The sequence below is a fragment of the Alligator mississippiensis genome, chromosome 2 (assembly GCF_030867095.1).
Source record: "Alligator mississippiensis isolate rAllMis1 chromosome 2, rAllMis1, whole genome shotgun sequence".
In the NCBI taxonomy this organism is placed as follows: Eukaryota; Metazoa; Chordata; order Crocodylia; family Alligatoridae; genus Alligator; species Alligator mississippiensis.
This window is the reverse complement of record NC_081825.1, coordinates 230943359-230966875: the sequence shown is the minus strand read 5'-3', so window position 1 is coordinate 230966875 and position 23517 is coordinate 230943359. Positions and strand designations below refer to the sequence as shown.

The window sequence follows — 23517 nt, the reverse complement described above, 5'->3', positions numbered from 1 at the left end:
GACCACAGCACTTTGAGTCTTGGTAAAGCAGCCCCGGGCTGGCATGGGACCTGGGGGGTCAGCCCCAGGCTCTGGGTGGCAGCGGCAGGTGGCAGAGGAGCTAGCTGGGGCACCAGGGTGCTACAGTGCAAGGCTAGGCAGCAGGCAGCCCCCCCATGCTTTACCACCTTCATGCCCCAGCCAGCCCTGGTCACCATCTACTCGTGAGTTTTGGCCGAGTAAATTACTCCACAGTAGGATAGTACTGGCAGGGACAATACTATCCTATATCAGAGTTAATTGATTTTCTGCACCCTAATCAGCACACATGCAGATGGTGTCACTTTACTTCATAGCTTGTTAAGTCAACTCTGCAGTAAAACACAGGTGTACTTGCACCCTGTAAGGTGCAACTGTACTCTGCCTTCTGCCTGACTTCAGACTAACATGGCTAACTAACTGTTTATACTAGCAATGCTAATTTAATGAGCACTAATTCTCTGGCCCTATGCAATGAAGAAAGGGCTGACACAGGACAGCAAAGGCTTTTTGAACAAGATCTTCTTTATATTCTAATCCATCTTCTAAAAGAGCTTGAAAAGAAGATTGTGGGGGAGGTTTTGAAAAAGGTTTGCTTCAATTTACTGTGTTAGATTTGATTAGCTGAGGTCAATGGTAACCCACAAAGCAGAAGACAATGTAAAACCTTACTTTCCCCCTTGCTGACTGATAACGATATATAGGTTTCCTGACAACTGATATATATATCCCCAGTTTTGCAGCTACGGTTACTAGCAGAAATTTCTGAAGCCTCCTTGTAGCATAATAATGCATCAAAACCCAGCTATGGAGCTGCACGCATGCAAATGTGGAAACAAACTAAATTTTCTGCATTTGTTTTGGCAGAATTGTTAGGTGCCATTGAGTTGTAAATAAAACCTGTCTTGTAATGGGCATATCACTTACAAAGAAGCAAGGCAGGAATGCAGGGATCTGACCAACCAGGAAGGGGCACGTTTTTCTAAACTGGCAGAGGCTGTATCTGTTGCAACAGAGCCAGAGTACCAGCCCAGTTTGGATTTTGTTCCTCTGTACTACCAGACAGAATTGTCCTCCAACCCTCTCACCTACTTTATTTCACAGGCAGCCAGCACAGATGGCATTTATACCTTAAAGTGCAGAGGCGGGCAGAAGAGTCCCACTGCAAGACAATCAAGTGGATTCCTGCATTTCCCCCTCTCCGCGACTTCCAAATCCAGTTGGCTCCATTTTCAAAAGAACACACTTTTTTGGCTCCCCATACAGCCACCTTTATGTAGAAGCTGACAAACCCCCTAAGTATTTCTACGTCCTGTCTTGCCACTGATAAGGGACAGAGCAGAAACACCAACAGACAGTACTTCTGATGATGTACAAGACAAATCAAACTCCTACTGCCTTCCCAACATCTGTATTGGGTCTACAGCACTAACAGGAAGTAACATTTGTGTGGCAATACAATCTGAGGACCTCAGTGAAATGTGCAATGGAAAGATGAGAAAAGGTGGGCTAACTGCTCATCTATAATTCCTTCTCTGCTAAGACTAGTACAGGTACTGCCTTTGCTTAAAAAAAATACTTATCTCAATTTGTGGTTAACCTCCTCTGAAAAATAAATAAAAAATAGCCATGTTTGACAATTTGCAACACGGAGGTTTTTCTTTAAAAGACAGAAGTCCAGGTGCTAGATGCTTCAAATTTGTTCTTGGTGCAGCTCCATTTACTTCAGCTTATATCCAAGTCAAGTACCATGGCAGGCTTTTCCTTCACTTTCAGCCCATGTAGAAACTGACAAAACAATCTGGTGTCCTTTTTAGTCAGGTCCACTGTGTCCACCTTTAGCCAATATCTCATGCATCCAAGAAAAATGCAATGCCCCATACTGTATCTAAATGTGCAATACTTCCTACAACAGGAACATGGGAAATGGCAGAGAAATTTGTCCTGACTCCCGCTAGTAAACAACAGGCTTTCCTTGTGCATTGCACTTAATTTTCCCAGTCTGATTAAACACAAGGGTGAAGGAATATTGGTACTTTTTAGCCATGACAGTACCCCTTTCTAGTGTACCTTGCCAGTTGCTGACAGATAGCCTGGCACTGCAAAGCCATATGTGGCAGCCCTTTCACTTTATTTAAACATGACATTTATTAAAAGAAATTCAGAAACAAACAAAACCCAGAGGTGACAAAGCATCAGCAGAAATCTCATTAATCTACTCCTTGCATGGCTCCAGTGCCAGAACAAACATCGTCTTCACATGCCACTATGTCTCTAACCTCCTCAAAGATATTCGGCTTTACCCACTCTTCACTGTTTTGTAACCAGGCTTTCAGGACACTTCCTTTTCACTTGTTTTCGTTTCCCATTTTCATACTGTATAAGGCCAAAAGAGATCTTTAGACTAGGGCTGCCCATCTAACAGGCTGCGGACTGCGTGCAGCCACTGAGGGGTTAACATACAGCTCAGCTAAGCTCCCACCCAACTACTACTCACCCCATCCCTCCATCTGCTGTAGCTCTGGGCACCCCTTCCTTTCTCTGCTGCAGGACAGCACAGCAGACAGTGCTGAGAAAGCCTGTACCCTGGCTGAGCCCCATAACTTGAAACAGTCTCAAATTATGGGGATCAGCCAGTTTTGCACTATACTGAGCCCCATAACTTGAGACAGACTAAAGCGTTTCAGTCCTCAGGAAACTGAATGGTTGTGTAACATAGGCAAAAAACAGGAGAGACCAACGTGCCTCCAACACTTAAGGCTCCTGTAGGGAACTGATTAAGGGAAAGAATCCCAGATATAGCAGAAGCTCCAGATCCATGCCACAGAGGAAGCTAATGAAAAAGCTACAAGGTTTTTGACAATCTGAACTGGAGTAAAATTCCTTCCTGACCTCATATCTGACAACCGGTTTGTGAGCATGCAGGCACACCAGGCAGGCATCTAAGAAAGAAGATTATCCGTACCACTTCAGCGCCATGTTCCAACCTGCCTGGTGTCCTGTCTCTAGTTGTGGCCAGTTATGCAATAAATGAAATAGTCAATCCGAACTCTACAGAAGACCAGCTGAAACCTTGAAGCATGAGATATGATAATAGCCATTGTCCTAATACAGACTGGCAAGCACAAAAAAATCAATTTAGCTACCAGTTCCTTCCATGGCCATGAAGTAAGAGAATGAAAAAGGGGATTCATTAGCTCCAAGGCACCCAAAACAGAAGGGACCACTGCAACTCCCCAGCCTGACCCTCTGCACACAGACAAGTCACAGAATCTCTTGCATGTTGGACTAAAGCATATCTTTTAGAAAGATAACTAATCCCATTTAACAGACTCTGAACAAGGCTATGTCTACCATCTCACCCCATGAGCTGCTCTAATACATAAATTAACCTCACAGCTAGGAACCTTGCTCTTACTTCAAGGCTAAATTTGTCTAACTTCCAATTCCAGACATTAGATCTTGTTATGCTTTTGTCAGCTAAACTGACAAGCCTTCACTATCAAATATCACTGCCATGTTTAAGTACCTGTACAACAGTGATCTAGGTGTCTCTCCCCCTCTTGTCATTAAGTAGGTAAAAAGTACTTAAGCCACATACCACAAATTTTAATTTCCAGGCCCTGGATTATTTTTGTAACCTACCACAAGTATTTTACAACAACACCCTGCAAGTCCCTGCCAGTGCCAAGACATTAGCCCCACTGGCAAAACTGCTGGTGCAGCAAATCATTTTTATTATATAAAATTATTATTATTCATGTATTCTCTGATTTAACTTACACTTTTGGTCATAAGTGGGCCTCGTTCTTGCCAGCTCTACAATGTCAGTGTATGCTATATACCATAAGGTCTGTATGTTTTTATGTACACATTATATATATGCATAAGAATAGTACTACATGGTCAGAGGAGGACAACTAAGATACATATAGCTTGTACATCAAAAAGAGAAGGTTACACCTAGTCCGACCTCCTGAACATCCGATGATTAAATTTCACCCAGTTATTCCTACACTGTGGCCATGTTTACACATTCATTAATGTGCTGTAGTTACTGTGCATTAAGTTTAGTACTTGTATAATCAAGTACTAAATCAACGCGCAGCAACCAGCATCACTGCGTAACAGCATTGGCACATACCTTTTTAGTGATGCTACTGTGCAGTAGCCTAATAATACTGCACAGTAGCGCTTTAGTTTAATCCAGGTTAGGGGACACAGCGTGCATCTACACAAGATGCTAAATGCGCAGTAGCCTAATAATACTGCACAGTAGCATGTCATAGCAGAAACAATGCTAATATATTTCAGTCCCTTGGGAAATAAATAGTTGCATGCCACAAGCAGGAAAAACGTAGATGCCACCAATACCCAAGGCTCTGAAATGACAGGGAATTGAAAAGGCGAGACAGGACCCGACACCTAACAGTCAAGATTCCTAGATTTTCTTTTTGGTTTTCACTAGCTTATCATGTGACTTTGGGACCACCTGTAGTGGAAACAAATGTAAAAATTAAAACATGTAAAAGGGCTAGCTGAACACACATATAAGCCACATCATCAACCCCTGCCCCCTCCCCAGTCTCCCCTCTGTCTTCTAGCTCTTGCCAGCTCTCCACTCTCCCCTCTGCCTCCTGTCCCTGTGAGGGGAGGGGAAAGCTGAGAGTGAAGAGGCAGGTTACTGCAGCCTGCTTTAGCATCCCCTGGCAGGCAGTGAAGGAGGCTGCAGCATTTTGAAACATTTCAGCCAAGAATGGCACAAGGGCATGCATGCAGCCCCTGGCTGAAACATTTCTTTTTTGAAGCGCTTTTGCTTTGGAAACATTTCAGTTGTCACGTCTGTCTGCACCCTTGCTTTCTGCCTGCCTTGGTTTTTATCCAATTTAGAATGGGCACAATATCATTGACCAACCTTGCAGATGCATTGTACCATCATCAGCAAAAAGATCTTCTGTAGTTGCCAAAGCATGATGTTCAGAACCTTATTTTACACACTATCTTCCCTTATACAGGATGATCATTCTTCTATGTGCCTGTAATCAGGAGACCTCAAAGTATTTCTTATGCATTAAGTGGGCCCTCATATCCTTTCTTAAGAGAGATAGCATAACTATTAAACCAAGAGTGTAGGAGTCAGTGCCTATGCTATATTCCTAGGTACATTCCTGAAGCATCATCTATCTGGGTCTCAGTCGGCCCTCCTACAAAATATGAAAAATAACTCCAAATGGGAGTACCCTCTACAGTGCAGGACACACTTTGTGCAGGAAGGTTTCTGCTCCTAATTTGAAGTGTACATTGATACAGTTTACAGCTATAATGAAGAACATTATTGCAAGCAAAGAAGTGCAAGCTACTGCCATCTCAGAGTAGACTATGTTGGACTGCTCACTATGACCCCGAGTCAAGGGAGCACTTACACACATACTGCTTATGTGCCATTTACATCAAAGGGACTTAAGCACAAGCTTAATGTTAAGTACATGCTAAAGGGCTTTCCTCAGCAGGGGCCCAGTGGGCTTAGAGGGGCAGCTGCTGTCAACTGTATCATTTTAACAATTTCTGATTTTCTGTTCACTCATAATTTTGTGAAATAGTCTCCTGTAAGATCTATTTAGCAAAGAATGGCAGTGGTATTAATGTGCTTGCATGCCTGGATATGAAAGGACAATGCCTTCTGAGGGCTTTAATTTTCTGCACGGATTCTTGACAAATGCAGTTCAGATCAGCGGCCGAGCTATGAGGCCAGGTGCCCAGGGCACAGGGGTAGTGGTGAATTCTGGTTGCTGTTGCCACAATTGTGAAGCTGCCAGTGACAATTGGGTTGTTTTTTTTAGCTGCCACCCTTCAAATTGGGGCCCAGGGTGGTTTGTCTCTGTCACTCCACCCTAGTTATGCCATTGGTTCAGGTAGTCACAGCACAGTTTTACCATCCTGGTCATGAATAATTTCAGCTCCTGGAGGGACCATCTTTTCTAGGAGTTAAGAGGGAAATAGGATGATCCTGTCATTAAAAACACTACAGAATGAAATGAAATACTTCATTTGACAAAGCTTCACTGCCTCTGCTCGGAGGAAAAGCAGGTCCCAATTCTGAGTCATCGGCCCAGACCCAATTTGTTCTTACAGGCAGTGTCATATCTAAAATTTGGGCACTGTGCCCCAACCAGTTAATGGTACACACCTAATGCAATCCAAATGAACCTGAGAATCCTGCTGCCAGGGTAATTACTGGTTTTTAACCAATGCCTCTTTAATGTAAAACACAAACAGTATTGAGAACAGGGGGTGAAGTCCAGACTCTCTCCACCCCAGGGGAATGTCCTCATTGCTAAGTTACAGAGTCATGCTCTCTTCACTTGCTCTCCTTTTGATGTCCTGAAAAATGGCATTCTTGGCCCAGTTCAAAAGGAAGGGTAGAGGGTGTTCCTCATTAGCCTACTGGGGAGAACAATCTGGGGAGAACAATCTAATCCGGAGGTTTGCAACTTTTTCAAATGGTTGGGCTGGAACAATCCAGCCCAGATTGAAGGCAGGCTGGCACTTAAGACTTGCTGCCGCCATCACTACTGCTGCTTCTCCCTAGCAGGGCACAGTCAAATTCCCCTGGTGCCCAACTGCTGCACAGGCAAAGCCCTTTGTCACCAAAGCACCACAGGCTGGATCCAGTGGCTCCGCGGGCTATTCTGGAAAAGGTGGCTGGTACCATCACTGCAACCACCCTCTTTTTGGGAGCTGTATCACTGTGAGTACTATGCTTTGCACTAAACCGAATGCAGCTGTCTGCATGTGGCATTAGATGCAGTCTGTGGATGCCTATTAAAATGAGAATTTAGCCAGAGTTACTGTTCATCCAAGCTCTGACCAGGATCAAGGAGCTGACATGGTTGATCTGGATTGCATCTCAGAATGTACAGGAGTCTTTGCAAGCTGAGATCTAACACCACTGTCAGCAGCACTCAGTTTGCACCCCCCTACAAGTATATAAAGGGGATGCATCAGGACCTAGGAGAACAGTTGTTCACCAGAGCTCCCCAAGGGATAACAAGGTCTAATGGCCACAAACTCCTGGAAGGCCAATTTGGACTGAACGTAAGAAAAAACTTCTTTACAGTCCGCGTGTCCAAGGTCTGGAACAGACTCCCCCCAGAGGTGGTGCAAGCACCTGCTCTGGACTCATTCAAAAGGCGTCTGGATGTTTACCTTGCTGGGATCATTTGATGGCAGCTGACTTCCTGCCTAGTGCAGGGAGCTGGACTCAATGATTGCACAAGGCCCCTTCCAGCCCTGAATGTCTATGAAACCTATGAAGTCTAGTTTGATAAAAAAATGCATCTGGGCACCCGCATGGTTTTGTTGGTGCTTGACCAGGGTTGACCTGGACTGTTTTATGCGATTTCAGCATCTAGATTCAATCTATGCCCCACAGAAGCACCTAGGAAAATAACCACTATCCCTTACCTCCCACATAAAACAGGTCTGCTGGGCCAAACTCAGCCAAGGAAGGAAAAAAGTCAATGCCTGCCAAGGACTCCCTTGCTCTGACACACCAGGTCAGACCAGGCCGTGGGATACAACCTTCCCCAGATCCCAGCTCTTCCAAATGTCCGTGGGCAGTTTGCAAAATCCGGGCGCCAGGGGCCCAGAGTCGAAGGGAACTCATCCGTGGGACAGGCAGCACCGCCGGCTGCACGCCCCTCCCAGACAGGGGCAGAAGCAGGGGATAAAAACAAAACCCAAACAACCCTTTTGAAACATCCATTCAAAGCCATCATCCGGACTTATTACAAAGTGAGTTCCTGGTCTGACCTCCCCGGGTTTCCCCTGGCAGATTCCTGTTGCTCTGGGAAGAGTCTCAGGCCCCAGGCGTCCTCTGCCCGCTGCTCTAGGGGTCTCCAGCCCCGGGTCGCGCGCCGCCCGCTCAGCAGGTGCCCCTGCCTCCCGCCGGGCCGGCTCCAGCATCCCGGCGGCCCCTTTGTTGCAGGAAGTGGAGGCGCCGGGGCCTCAACCCCGCCCCGCATCCCCAGGCACCTACCCCGGCGGGGCGGCGGGCCGGGCCGGGCCGGGCCAGGTGCTGCCGGCTCCTCCCCTCCCACCTCCGGCTTCCTCCTGCTCTCAGCAGCGCCCGGCAGGCTCTGCCTCCATGGATGCCGTGATGGCTGGCGGCGGCGGCTGGAGATGCAATGTGCTAGTGCCGCTCGCCCGTAGCATGGATGCGGTTGCAATCTGCACATGCTCGCTCCTGACAGCCGGCCTTCCCCATCGCCACCCCTTAACTCCTTCGCTGCTGCCCCGCCCGGCCGCGCGCAGGGAGGCGAGGGGAGGGGTGGACGGGCGGGCGCTGTGCGGGCCGGGCCGGGCTGGGGCAGCCTCCAGCAGGCAGCCTCCCCCCGGGCCCGGCTTGCCCAGGGTTAGCCCGGGTCCTAGCTCCGTGCTGCAGCTCTCTTGCACTTACCTGGCACCTAGGCGTATGAAGGGGTTGCTTCGTCCCGAGAGGAGGGTGAAACCCTGGGGTTTTTTGACCTCCACCTCTTATGCTATGGGTCCAGGTGGGAAGGCAACCTGTACCATCCCCCATCCCCTTGATTTTGACTTTTTTTAAAGGATTTTTTCGTGTTCCAAGCCAAATCAAGTCCAAATCCGTGAGCGAGTCCAGAACCAGAAGTGGCCCTACAACCGGCAAGCATCCTCCACCCCCGCCAGGGGCTGCTCATATTTCCAACATCTTTTGGCGAGCATCCTACATGCAGGCCCAAACGTGGAGGCTTGGGGTTCGGATGCCCCCAAGTTTCACCTGCCCTCAGCCATATGGCCACAGGAGCAAGCTAGGGAGGAGTCTCCCATTTCCATAAAGTGGGCTTTAAGCCCCAACACCTGGGCAGGTACTCAACCACCCCAGAAGAGCAGTTATCCTGAGAGCCCTGGGGCTCTTTAGCCTGGAAAAGCGCAGGCTCAGGGGTGATCTGATGGCCACCTACAAGTTTATCACAGGTGACCACCAGTATCTGGGGGAATGTTTGTTCACCAGAGCGCCCCTAGGGATGACAAGGTCGAATGGTCACAAACTACTACAAGACCGTTTCAGGCTGGACATAAGGAAGAATTTCTTTACTGTCCGAGCCCCCAAGGTCTGGAACAGCCTGCCACCGGAGATGGTTCAAGCGCCTTCATTGAACACCTTCAGGATGAAACTGGATGCTTATCTTGCTGGGATCCTATGACCCTAGCTGACTTCCTGCCCTTTGGGCGGGGGGCTGGACTCGATGATCTTCCAAGGTCCCTTCCAGCTCTAATGTCTATGAAATCCCTGGGATAAGGAAAACTGCCTTCTTGGACCCAGATGCATAGTGTTTCAGATCCCATTGTATTTGATGCCTGGCAGACCTGGTGCCAGGGAGGCCACCAGGGGTTAGGCAGGAAGAATCACTGAACCACAGGTAAGTGGTTGTCTGCCATTTCTCCCTCCTTATGGCTCTCTCCATGTATTTCACCTCCCTGCTTCCCCCTACCAACTCCTCCTCCCACTCTATCTGATCCTGCCCTCTCTTACCTGGTTCCCCTCACCCTCTCTTCCCTCATGTCTGCCCCCTCACTACCTTTCCCTTTACTTCCTTCCTTCCTCTCTCTGCTTGCTGTGACCAGATGGAAGCACATCAATTTGCATGTTCATATCTCTCTCTATTTTTTTTCATTCCTCCTCTGTGTTGATTTCCCCTTCCCTATAGGTAAAACTCTCTTCTGCTATAAAGGTGCACCTCCACCCAGCCTCCTGACTGACTTCAGGCTACCTACCTCTCAGAAGCATAAAGCACAAGGTACCTGGTGCTGACAGCACAGGCTGTTCCATTGCTTACATAGAATCATAGACAAGTAGGGCTGGAAGGGAGCTGGTCAATTCAAACCGTACAAATCTTTCACCTTTTACTAAAGATTTCCGTGGAGAGGAACAGTTACGAGTTTTGACCCAATTTTTTGAGGTCACCCAAGTTCAACCCCCTGCCCTGAAGCAGGATCTTCCCTATCCAAACCATCCTACCCAACCGTAATCTAAACCCTACCTATGACTACCCTCAACCGTGACACAACACAGACCTAACACCCTCACCTGCCATAGGTAAAGACAACATTGAAATGTTGTCAATATATGCTCAAAAGATCTAAGGTAGAGGGCCATGCCCCGCGCTACAGAGGAAAGCGAAACCCCCCACCCAGGGTCCATATCAATCTGACCATGGGGTAAAACTATGACCCCAACTATGGCAACTGGTCTGAGTTGAACTTAAAAGCAGGATTTAAACCTAGTGTAGTTAAGGACTGACATGACACCTCATTCGATTAATAGCAGAAAGGTTTTAAAAACAATACCACAAGCAAGCTATAAAACTAAATGACAGAAAGACTCCTTTTCAATATGCAATAAATGAGCTATCACCAAAGTCCGAGTGTATTTTTAGCTGTAAGAGTGTTTTCTCACCAGTACAGGCCAGGAAGCAGTTTCCTTACAGCTTTCACGGAGCAGGATCCTTCGCCGTGAGGAGCTGGGTGCAATGTTGTAGTGATTTCTCTCTTTCTCTTGGAGCGCACACCTTGCTGACAAGTCTGTTTTGCTCTTCTAGCATTTAATTGTATAGCTTCAAAGCATTTCTCCTTGATAGTTAGTCAATTAAACTTCCAACAAAGCAGGGAGGAAGGGACCATCACATTACAGTTGCCAACTGCTTGGATCCTGTTTTGGATGTCCAAGTGTGAAACTTGTTTTTGCAAGTTTCTGATCTGTCTGGAGTTACAAGTCAATCAAACATGATGGGTCGGGATTGAGTGAATGGGATACCTTGGGGCATTGGTCATAGGACAGTGTCTTTGGGTATTTATTTAACAATGGAGCAGCATCTGCAATAGTCTGCACCAGTGATGATATATGGCAACATTTACAAAACCCCAAACAGACATTTGAATGCCTTCTTTGAGAAATATGCCTTAATCCAGGGGAAATGTGTTAACCAGGATATATTTACAGTCACACACAGCACACTCATGTTCCTCAGGCCCTGTATTCAGTGCATTTGTCTTTCACCTCTTACAGGTTCTGCTTTGAAATGTATATTTAGTCCTTTGTTTTCTTTAGTTATACTAGTTCAATTGAAACATAGATGTAGTTTCCTACTTTCTCTAGTTATACCAGCTCAGGCTGTCTGGTCTCTCTCTTGCTCTCTTAGCTTTGCTATATATATGTGATGAGTGTGCCAGGTTTCTGCCAACAGTTTTCTTTTTAGAGGAACCATTGCTTTTATTTTTAGGCTCGGGTGTGGTAAAAGGTTGAGGCCTAGCTAACTCAACACCTAGTGGATGGCATCCACTAGCAGAGCAACTGTTTGTTCTTCTTGAAAGCGCTCTCACCATCTTCATCCACTCTTGTCCCAGTATTCAATATGGACTGTTATCATTTTATGGCATGGGTCTGGTATTGGGTGCTACAAGCTCCACTTTCTCTATGCCTAATGGGTTGCAACCATTCGTGGAGACTGATCTTCTTTGTGGCAGTCTTGTCACCACAACCCAGTTTTTCCCCAGCTGCTGTCTTTTGCCAGAAGGACTTCTTTCCTAGCTATAAAAGCTTTCAGATGATTACAAACACTATGATGCTTTGGCACAATAAAACATGGGTACATTTGCAACTAGCACAGCAGATGAAATCAATTGGGATTGCTTTATTTTGCATGGTCCCAGCCACAATCTTGCATTTTTATGCAAGATGCACTGTTATTTTGATTTGGTCATTTAGATTTTGTGTAGGTCCAGCCAAGCTTCTACAGTCAGTCTGACCCTGAGCAGGGGATAATCTGTATTCTAGTCATGATAAATCTCATTGCTTGGAAAGGCAAAAAGTAAGGAGCCCATAGCTCCAAAAGACATGAAAACAGAAGCTAAACAAGAGGTCCTCATGGTTGTCCAGTCATTGCAGGGCTCCGTACAATGTCACTCCCTTCTCAATATATTCTACTGGTGCTGAGGTACTTTGCCTAGAGTGGATCTCAGGTTGTATAATTGTACATTGGCCTTCTGTTGTATGTCTATTGGATAATCTCTAAATCAGTGATTCTCAACTAGGTGGCCATGGCACCCTAGGGTGCATTGAGATCCTTTCAAGGGTGAGGGCATTGCAGGGTGCCACGCCAATCATTGGCGGGTGTACATGCACCCCCTGAGATCGGCTATGCACCCCCTGGAAGTGCAAGTCACAAAACTGGAAGTGTACTTCTGATTTCGCCACTGGCTTAGGGATCGGCTGCTGGCATCCCCCCCCCCTCCCCCCCCCCCCGACTCAGGAGGCACAAGTTGCCCACAGTGCCAATTTTCACACTGTTAGGTGTGCCGACATTCACATGATAAACCCAGTCATTTCAGTTAGGAATCTGTAGCATTAGAAAACATTCTTCCTTTTGGGGGTCTTTACAACAGAAGAATGGCTCTTTTAGTTTTCACTTGTTTTTTTGACTAAAGGAAAATAAGAGTTGGCATTTTCCTGGGGGTGCCTCAAGTTTATTCAGGGGTGCCTTTGTCTAAAAAGATTGAGAAGCCCTTGCTCTAAATGCTTAGCAAACTTTCATTTGCACATCTCTGGACAGCTCGTAATTACTCTCAGTACAGTTTTTCTGAGGAAATGACTGTTCGCTGTTATTACAACCAGTGCTTATAACATGCCTGAGATGTTTGCTGAGAGTGGGTGCAAGATGCTGTAAATTATTGCACTACTTTGTGCTTGGCGTAAATGCCATACAGGTTCTTCAGATTATTTTTATTAAGAAAGCCATAAGAGAAAAAGGTCAACATAATCTGTATGGCAAGGCACTTTTAGTGATCTAGTTTACTGGACCAACTGTATAGCTGGGAGAGCTGCTGGACAAGTTTTGGGCATCAAGTGCCCTTCCTCAGGTCAGTTCCCCAGACTTACCTCTCATACATTTCTTGGACCATCACAGCTACAACACTCCAACCCTCACATAATAAAAATGACAAATGACACTCAGATTTAACCTTGAGACTAACAGAATACCCCTACCGAGTGTGAAATCAAACACAGCTAGCAATGGAAGTGTTTTTGAAAGCTTCACTGCCACACCCTGACACTTAAATCTTTTGACAGAAGTAGTTTTTCTACCCAGAAAGGTCTCCTCAGGTTATTCCCTGACTAAACTGCCCAAACAAAAGGAGAAAGAAAATCCCTTTCTCATGGCGTTTACTGTTTTGAAACACTGCATGCTGTTCGCAGGGCAGAAGAATCTCTAAACCACCGATTAAAAAACCCAAGGGATTTATATCTTGCTGTAGAATTCCTGAGCAACCTCGAGTGAAACACTTAACCTTTTCTGTACCTCAGTTCTGCCAGCTGTAAAATGGAAGTAACAATACCTGTCTGCCTCAGACAAGGGCTTTGATATAAGGATTCACTAAATATCTGTAAAGCACGTTGAGGTCCCCAGATACAAGATTAATTATTATTTGACAGAGAAGGAAACTGAAGTGCAGCCAGGTAAAATGACAAAACCTAGGTGACAAAAAAGTAAGAACAGGGAACAGAATGTAAGCCACTTATGTCCTGAGACCCACATCCCCACTACTATCTCCCTTTTCTAATCAGCCACTTCCTTTGTGGCCCTTTCTTATTCTTTCTAACCAACTAAATAATAGATTCCATATTTGCTTTTTCCCAGTCCTCAGATCTCTCTCCTGGCTACTATGGCTAATAATACTGGAAGCACCGAGCTAATTTGTCTGTCAGACCAAGAGCATTTTCATAACTTCAATGTTATGACTCAGCAATTCCAGTATCAATAATCTGTAGCCACAGTAATGAGGCAAGACACGTTTGTGCAGGACAGAGGCAATTAAGGGATGCCCTGTATACTGAGGGTCCATTGAGAGGCCTCACCACAATGGCCTCTTTCAGAGTCAGGTCCCTCTGTACGGAAGTGCCAGGAATCAAACAGAAACAGCAGAGCCAGCAACTGTTCAGCACCAGGCAGGTGGCAGGGCTAATGATCCCACAGTTGCATTGCAGAAGCATGCTTGGTTTTCTAGGTCCACATTCCTGGGGACTGTTCACACAGGTAGGTTTATATACACATCAGTGTGACTCCTCTGAATATGCCACAGTGCAGCAAACCAGCCTGTCACAGAGTCACCTGACCACACCAATCTCTCTGCAAGAACTGGAGAATCAGAAAGATGGAGTATTTTACAGGAGAAATAGAATGTAACACATGGGTAATTCCAACTCAGACGTCTAGCTTTACCAGCTGTTACATTTGGGTTATGGTGGTTGATAAGAAGCAATCATTGTGTATATATTTCAATTGGGCTGCAAAGGAGAATGCTTAAGTATCACAGTAAGAAGCAGCTTAACAATACAATACATGATAGATCAGGCTGATAAAGGGCATCCGGAGGATAAAAGATATGGTACAATACAATTTGTTGTGAAGTAGCATCTCAGAGCACATCAAAGAGCATATTGGAAACACAGGAGAGAGACAGGTGGAGAGGGGGGACATTTCACAGTGTGAGAAAGCAAGGATATTTCAACAATGTTGGAAAGAATGCGTTAAAAGGATCAAGGGAAAGATCAGAGAAAGAAAGAGCAGAGTACTCTTCTTAACCTGAATTAAGAAGATACTTTTACCTACAGTCAGGAAGGGGAAATCAACACAGAGGTAGAATGAGAGAGAGAGAAAGAAAGAGAGAGAGACAAACGTGCAAACTGATGTGCTTCCATCTGGTCACAGCAAGCAGACAGAGGAAGAAGTAAATAAAGGGAAAAGAGTGGGTGGCTTTTAAAAAGTGAGAAGAAAATATAGGAAGAGGGCAGAAATGAGGGAAGAGAGGGTGAACATGGATAAGTGAGGGCAGGTAAGAGAGGGCACTATCAGACTGAGAGAATGGAAGGAGTTGGTAGAGGGAGACAGGGAAGTGGGATACATGATGAGGGCCATGAGGAGGGGAGAATGGCAGAAAGATGGACTATGAAGAGGAAGGGATACTACTGCCCCCATCCTGTTTCAGTCCCACTCTGAGCAGTTATGGGGTCAGAGCTCTAAGAGGTCTGCAAGTTTGTAGGAAGGGAAAGGGTAACATCCAGGGGTCTGGCTTTTCTTACTGTAGTACTGTCCCTGCAGAGCTACCAGGTTTCCGTGAAAAAGTGTGGTTAAGAGTTAAGACAATCTGCAGTTGAATTAATGCAGCTACAAGAGGTTCACACCATTGTTACCTATATCTTAATTATCCTAGTTCTCTCAAATTGCTTACAAATCTTTTAAGAGAAGGAAGATACACATTTCAAAAAGAATAAGTAGAAAACAACATCTTAAAATATCTTTTAGCCTTCCTCATGCTCATGAATAATTAAGAAAAAACTCCAAGAAAAAATAAATGAAACTCATTTTTGCCCCTGTGGACATACTCTCAGTTTCAAAAGAACAATCACCCAGAGTTGCAGCATGTTAGCAGATGTCTCCCGTACCTGCCCTTGTTATACTGCCCCTTCATAACTATTACCGTTCTCCATGCCATTTTGTGAGGCAAATTGTTAGGAAAAAATTAACGAAAAGTACACGTATGTTTTGCATATACAAACAGATGTGTGTCTAACTGATCATTTATGCTAATAAAGTACCCAGAACTGTAAACATGTAGATTTCAGAAAATCTAAGCCTCTATTTACATTCAGAAATTTATAGACAAAAACAATCAAAAAGGACCCCAATATTTAAGAAAAATATTGTAATGATTGCAAAGTCAGACACTCAAAAGTTAGGAGAGCTAAAAAGTTAGGAAAGCTAGAGTTAATGTTGCCTGGACAACCTTCAGCCTCCTTACATGTTTACATTAAGGACAAAGTCCTTAGTTACATGGCTCCATATTATTTTCCATATGACACCTTCCTTGTTTGTGCATAGGACATACGGTGCTCATTAAATGAGCAGCTAGTCTTATTTTTTCACTTTTCAATACCTGATTTACTGTAAGAATTCCTACTCTGAAGATATAACTATTTATTTCTTCAGGGTCTTTTCCGTAGAGCTTATCACTATCACTATAGTATTTGAATGTTTCACAAGTCTTAAGTAATTTCTATTAAAAAAGCCCTATGAAATAAGGGGTGGTATTATCCCCATTTTATAGACTGGGAATTGAGGCTCAGGGAGAAAATAAGAGCTTAAAATACCACCCTTCTGCCTCCCACACACATGCACAGACACACGCATGTGTGCACACGCATATATCCATGTATATCCCAGAGAGACTTGGCTACCAGAAAAGGCAAGAGAGAAAAAGAATCCAGAAGGCTACTAGGAAATTAAATTAAGACTTTACTAGGCATCTCATGCTGGTTTCTGTATTCCCTTCTTTGGGGCGGTGCTTCATGCTTGTGGGTGAAAATAACGGCTTTGTTTCTCCAGTCTGTTTTTTATGCACTCTGTGCAGGACAAGCACATGCCATGTGTCCTCAGTTATTACTGTTCTTTCCTGTCTGTTTATTGAAGAACCATCAATTGTTGTGCTCAGCCAAGAAATGCAGGTCTGTGAAGGAAGATTAAGTTTTCCTGATTGTATGATGAGTTCTGCTATTTTCCTTTCATGTGATATGGCCTTCCTTCCTTCTCAAAACACAGCCTGCTTGTCTTTCTTCTTAGACACGATTGCGGAATCCACCACCTCTTCTAAGATAAGGGCTAGATTCACAAAGAGACTTAGCAAGGACTGCCACTTTAGGCACCAGAGTCCAAAATCTAGATCCTCAAATCTCCCACTCAGCTACTGCTTAACTCAGCAGGTCCCTAAAGTCCACAAGTGCTTTGTACCTCTAAATTGCGGTGTCTGTGAATCGACCTCACTTGCCATGGACAGAATCCTGTTTGAAGCAGTTCAAGTGCTTTTAAGCACTCCAAACAGTGAGTGCTTTCATGGCCAAAGCAGCACTTAAAAATGGCCAAAAGTAATCCAAAGTGACCCTCAGAGAAAGATAAACATCTTTGAAGTGGTTCATTTAGAACGACTTCCTCAAATGTCTGTACCCTCCAGTAGTCTTTCAGCATCCCACAGTGCTCTGCTCTCTACCTCCCCACCATGGGGAGGTAAGTAGGGTGGACAGCCAGCAGCTGCTCTTTTGTGCACTCAGCCATCCTCTCTGGAACTTCCAGAAACCAAAGACCAAGGGATACCTTCACTTACCATGGACAGACATCCTGTTTGAAACAGTTCAAGTGCAGGGATACCTGCTTTCTAGCTCCCTAGCCATTTTGAAGTTCTGGGGGAAGTAGACAAATTTGGAGCACTTCAAATACATGTCTGACCATACCTGTTGTGTTTAAAGTTGGGCACCTGAAACTTTAGACCCCCCAAATCAGGGATTACTGAAATTCAGGAATGTAGAAAAAATAATTTTCCACAAAAAATGTATTATTTTCTTTCATTGTGAAGACTTTATACTTACACTCAAGATACAGTTGATAATTTAATAATAACTCTCATTAGCTGTAACCTCTGGTCATGTGCCCAAGTCTGCGTTGAGACATGTATTCCATTATAGACAAGTGATATATTTTACAGTCTAAGTAACCTGAGGTTTTTAATCTTAGCACAATGCAAAAGAAGCTTCTGCTAGAATATACCCCCAAAGTGCCTTCACTGCAGCAAAGAATTCCCCACTGCTGCAATAGTCTGCTCCAAAAATGTCCTCATATCAAATAGTTCCAGACTTTCAGCTACAGTGATTTTCTCATTTACACAAAAGTAACAATTCAATCAAGAAAGGGACAGAAAGGAAATTTTCACTGTTACACCAACAAAGATCAGAAGGACTTCTTACTTTCCTCTAGGACACTGTTTAGGGATCATCTCTTTAGACCAAGACCATATTGCACAGTTCCCTCCCATCATGCTGATATACCTCAGTCACCTACACCATGTTTTCCTTCACGTGGGTTGAGTACTGGGACCCTCAGGACAGGACACCTTCAGAAACACTTGGGCAAAGATGTGTTGAAGACAAGACCAAGACTAGGAGCAGTTCAGCAATGAAATCGGATACTTTATTGCTGCATCTGTCTAAAGTAGAATATTGCATTTTTGTCTCTCTCTGGGCTGGTGAAATAAGTCTCTGCATTTGTTTTAACTTTTAAAGAAAATAAAAGAATCCCGTGTGGTCTCTATTCAGGATTCATTGCTGAGTGGAAGAAAAGCAAATGCCATATGTGGAAACCACAGGTGCTGCAGGTATTGTACACAGCTCTTTTTTCTGCTGTTTTTGCCAGATACTTCCAAAGCAGCATTTGGATTTTGTTGTGAGAGCTACAGTTACTGAAATAGTCACTCTACAACATCGGAAATGCACAGTCCAATCCAATATGTTTATCTATTTTGAATGGCAGTATGGACCAGTAAAACTGGTACCCAATTGGAACTAAGAAGACTTCAGTTCTATCCAGAGATGTTTTGGCTTTCTACGTGACTTTGATTATACCTTTCTGTCTCTCCTCCCCCCTGTAAAATGGGGTTAATGATATTTTCCTCTTTTGTAATGTGATTGAGATTTATGGATAGAAACACTATATAAGAATTAGGTATTTTTTGAGGATTTTCTATAAACCCTATCAACTCAGAGTTGACTAGAAAGGAGAGCAGGAATGAGGAGGAGGGGGAGTGAATATTTCCATAGATATATTTATTTAAATAGCACTATCTGTTACAGTGTTCTGAGGCAGCCCTCAGAAAATGCCAGCTCTTACTTTTCACTTGTTTTTTTCTTTCTACAGAAAAATAATACAGAAAATCTTCTGTTGCAAAGAACTCAGAAGGACTACAATAAGTTAGAATGGTTTTGACACTCTGGATTCCTACTGGAAATCTCTGTGGTTTTTTTCTGAATCATGTTTGCGCACCTAACAATGTGTGGCACCCTGAGGCACACTTGAAAGGATCTCAGGACACCCCAGAGTGTTGAGGGACCCTGGTTGAGAATCACTGGAATACGCCATGGGTATGAGTGAGGTTGGTGATGAAAGAAGGAGGAATGAGAACAAGGGTTACAGCAAAAACAAGAAAGATAAATGAGAAGAGGCTAAGAGAAATTAAGTAGCAAATAAGTAAATCACTAAAAGGCAGAATATCTTTTCAGATGAGATTTAAAATGAGGTAGAAATGTAAGGGGTAGAGATGCACATAAACTGCACAAAGCTAAGAATCCCAGCTCAACATTTGAATTTAACATGCTGAATACTAAGAATGAACTGGTCAAGAGTAAACCACAGACTAAGAATCATTTGAAGAATGAGTTTGAGACAAATAGAAGCTGACCAAGCAATTCTAAAGCAGCCCAAGAAGTTATTCTTTTGAATTAATTTTGCAATACATCATCTATTTTGCTCTCTCTATTCTACCCATTTTCCAGAAAACACCTCAATGCCTGACTATTAATGGTAGGAGGACACTGTGGCACTTTTGAAGTCCCACTACTTCCTATTTGCCTCTAGGCAGCTGAATATCTTTAAAAATCCCTGTCTTTCTGACATATTTTCTATTCCTAGCCAGACTCTCCTCTTCCATTCACGTTTCTAACAATAACCTCATAAGTTTCCTCTTGGTCTAATGTGTATATCATGTTTTCTCCATATGAGGATAACATCAGATTACTCCATGCATATACTATGGCCAAAGAAAGAGGAGGAATAAGGGAGAGAAGATGAGAAGAGAAGAGCAGTTAAATGAAGAACAGTTCTGAGAAAGTGTGACGATAAATTCTTGCAATGCCCTTACAAAGCAAGAACGTATTAATATACTTATTAAAGAGATAAAGTGAAGCAAAGAGAAAGCTATAGTCACACTGTCAAGAGCTGAAAATAAAACTTAGGAGTCCTGATTCCCAGTCATCTATCCTAATCATTTGTCTCTTAAGTAAACAGACAAGAATCAAATCCATATCAAAGTGATATTTTTCAGCTGTATAATGCAGACCCAATTACATTCTTCTTCTGGGTTTCAATCTCAATCTGTTCTCAGAATCTTTTGGTTGAGAGATGTAGGAACCCCCATCTCTAAAGACTGGTGAGTCCAGAAAGAGAGCTATCTCCTGTGGATATAATGAAGGAATAATGGCTTCACCAAATGTTTGTATTCCCTCCTATATAAAAGACCTATATCACTGGGCATAACTCTGTGGTGAGTAGCAACTTTTTTTTTTTTTTTGTGGGCCATGAAGTTTTCCATAGAATCAAAGTTCTCTTGTTACAAAACAGTCCCCATCTCTTCTACTTGTGAAGAGCAGATTACTTTACTGTACAGCACTAGGGAATGCATCATCCATCACATTTTCTCTAAGAATATTAAAATACCGTTTCTGGCATGTTTTAAATGACAAAATTATCAGATTTCTTTATACTGAATACAAATGTCTGCCCAGCCAGGTAAAGGACAAGGGATTTGGAAAATTTCTTTAAAAGGTGTTTCTACTCTGAAAAGTAACTAACAGTGGCACACGTCCTCCTGACACCCGATAACTCAGCTGAAACTTCAGCAACAACTAAAATGGTTCTAAGTGGGTAACAAGAAATAAACAACAAAAAGGACAGAAGTAACACGATCTAATGAGCCCAATGTGACAAACTCACCATGCAGCCTACCTCAGCTGCATGTGTGATCTAGCTGAAAACTTTTGAAAGGTGCGTTACAAAACACTCCAGCTCCAAAAGGTACAAATAACCAAATACATTCACCACCATTTCTTACAGCTGCTCATACATTTATTTTGTAATCAATTCTGTTTCAAGTGTGCTCTGTTTACAAGAAACATGGACTTGTTGGAACTGCCAACCCATGAAACTGAGCCTGCACCCTCAGAGTTCAGTGGTTTCTTTTTACCATGACCATCTTAACCAGGGGGGTAAGAAAGACTGGAAATTACTTATGGGAGTGTCTGAATGACCTCCGAATTGGGCTTTATTACCTTGCTAATTTCAAATTGTGGCTTTAGTGAGACCTATGTGACCCAATTGCCTTAAATGATTTTCCACTGGGGTATCTGAGTACATGGATATCTTTTCCCTATCATTGCATATGTATTAAATGACCTCTTTTATCCTTCCTAGGTAGATATTGCATGCTAATGCTATGGGGAATGGAGGAGTAAATTGTACTAACACAAGAGAAATACCGAGTCTTCCTTGTGCTTCTTCAAAAAAATATTTTGTTTGCTGTTTAATTGAAAGGCATTTTACATATTTCATGTAATACTGGGCTCGTTATTGCAAAAAAATTGGAAAAAATATTCCATCAAAGCTTAACGTTGCAAAAATGATCTCAGCAACTGAAACACTGTTGGAGTCAGCTACGTCTTCAGTGCCTTTTGGTCTCCTTTAATAACTATACCCCCATAATGCCATATGACACCACCAATTCAGCTTAATCAGGGCTTCCCATTACCCCACACTTTTGTCTTCACTACAACATAGTTTTACTTGTCAACATGGCCTTAATCAGAGTTGTCAAACTTAGGGCCTACAAGCTAAATCAGGCCCTGCAGAAGCTCGCCAGCTCCGGCCCCGCCGCTGGTGGCTCCTGCGAGAGCTCACCAGGTCTGGCCCCACTGCTGACGCCAGTGCTTGCAGGTGCACCCCCAGACTCGGGAAGCACCAGTCACCCATGCACAGAGCACTGTTGGTGACATGTATCAGAAGCAGAGGAGCTGCATTACCCCTTATAGATACCGTCACTACTCATCCCACCACCCATCCTGCTGCCACCATGTCTGTATCCAGTCCATGAGGACGCTCATGGGCCAAATCCAGCCTGGGGAAGCAGGGTGAATGTGACACTGTTAGCTTTAACTATGTGCTAGAATTAGCTCAGACACATGATAGGGCCAGCTGTGATGTAATTAAATGCCCAAACTAACCAGTTTTTCTAGTATGGATTAGGTCGTACCACTTTCGCATCCTGTGTGGAGTGAGAGCTTTTAGCCTTAATCCATGCAATGCTGCCACATCCCTCCTGTGAAAGAGTAAAAATAGTGCTGTAAAAAGTAGAGAAGAGTAAAAATAGTGTGAACCCAACCCTCAGGGCAAAGGAGGGAGACCACTTAAATCAGGATTGTCCGAGAAAACTGGGGCAAAGCACAAGTACCTCAAGAGTTAGCTTGTTGCACCAGCCAATTAGGTGACCTCTTTGAGACAGCATGTTTTGGTGGCTCTGTATCCCATGGTCTACACTGATTTTCCCCTTCCTGCAGCAGGACAGATGGAGAGAAAATAATCTGCATGAGGAGTTCTTTTACCAGCCACCAAGGTCCACCTTTTGAAGTCCTTGGCCACTGCTGTCATCTGGGAAGCAATACAAGATCTAACAAGACCAATAGTTTACAAACCTAGGTAACAAATACAGAGGCATTTGTTACCCTCACTCAAAGAAGCTAATATAATTTCTACTATGTCTTTGATTTGCCTCTCCCAGCACTCAAGATTTCAGTCTTATCTTGAATAAACCTCTTAGCTAGGCAGATGATCTTTATACTGTACCATCTGAGCCCAGTTTATTAGATAGACAGAGGTAGGTGTCACCCACGTACAGAAGGCATGTGAAGGATTCCAGGAGTGTACGCTTCATAGCTGCATTTTATACACCTTGCGACCTATGAATTACTGACAGAGCGTTATAAGAATTTCTCAAATGCAAAGGTTAAACAGAATTGGGGGAATCTGACTTTCCAGAGCCCTGTTTGACTCATGTGAAACGTGATAAAATTATCTCCTCACAATAGGCGCTTTATCAGTTTGTTGTCCCCAAGACCTGTATTTGTTTCAGCGGTTAAAACAGAGGTTAAAATGGAATTGGGCTTTTGATCCCAAGTATGAAGTAACTTATGGCTCCTCCTTTTATACATACATGATTAATTGCAATAACAAGAAATCCTGTTTATGACAGGGGGCAGCTCTCGGGGCTGGATCTCCTGCCGACCCACTCAGCTGTCTCTATGAGGCAGTCTGCCCAGTCTTGCCTGCCACAACTTTGCTGTTCCATAAACTGTTGGTATAATGTGGGAGACTGCCTGTTACTGCCCTGATGCCAGGGGCTGCTATCTGCAGCTCCGACCTTCCCTACACTGCAACCCATGCCTTGCAGATGGCATCACGGTTCTTAACATCTCCAGCCCCACACTGGGCCCCATAATCCTCCAGTCTAGACCCTAACTGGATCCCTCCAATCAGGCTGCCTACTCCACCCTCATTCTGGGCTATCTAGCTCCCTGTACTCTTCCCACTCTTAGGTGTGCCCCCCCACCGGGACTTTTGGCCACACAAGCCCTGGCCTCACCTCCAAGGCCAGTCAGAACCCAAGGCCCTCAGCTCTGGGCATCCCTTGCAGTGGGCTCTTGGCCCTTTTGACCCTTCTGGTCCTGGCCTCACCATTGAGCAGACGAGGGTGCCTTAAGTCAGGCTTCTTGAGCAT

The 23517-nt window shown here is 44.2% G+C and overlaps 1 protein-coding gene and 1 non-coding gene across 5 annotated transcripts in view; one reads left to right on the top strand and one right to left on the bottom strand.

The window, feature by feature from the left end:
- TMEM229B (transmembrane protein 229B) overlaps positions 1-23517 on the bottom strand; it is a 154417-nt gene that overhangs the window by 55531 nt on the left and 75369 nt on the right. Inside the window, exon 1 of one of the 4 annotated variants that reach the window (XM_059722886.1) lies at positions 8057-8323. The exons of 2 other annotated variants lie outside the window; for them this stretch is intronic. The gene's annotated coding sequence lies outside the window, so the exon portion shown is untranslated. Of the gene's footprint in view, positions 1-7830; positions 8007-8056; positions 8324-23517 lie in introns of those variants that run through there. One more of the 4 variants, XM_019476741.2, reaches the window with a different exon arrangement.
- On the top strand, positions 9905-10016 carry LOC132248912 (U5 spliceosomal RNA). The gene has a single exon (XR_009460385.1). It is a non-coding gene; the product is annotated as a U5 spliceosomal RNA (small nuclear RNA).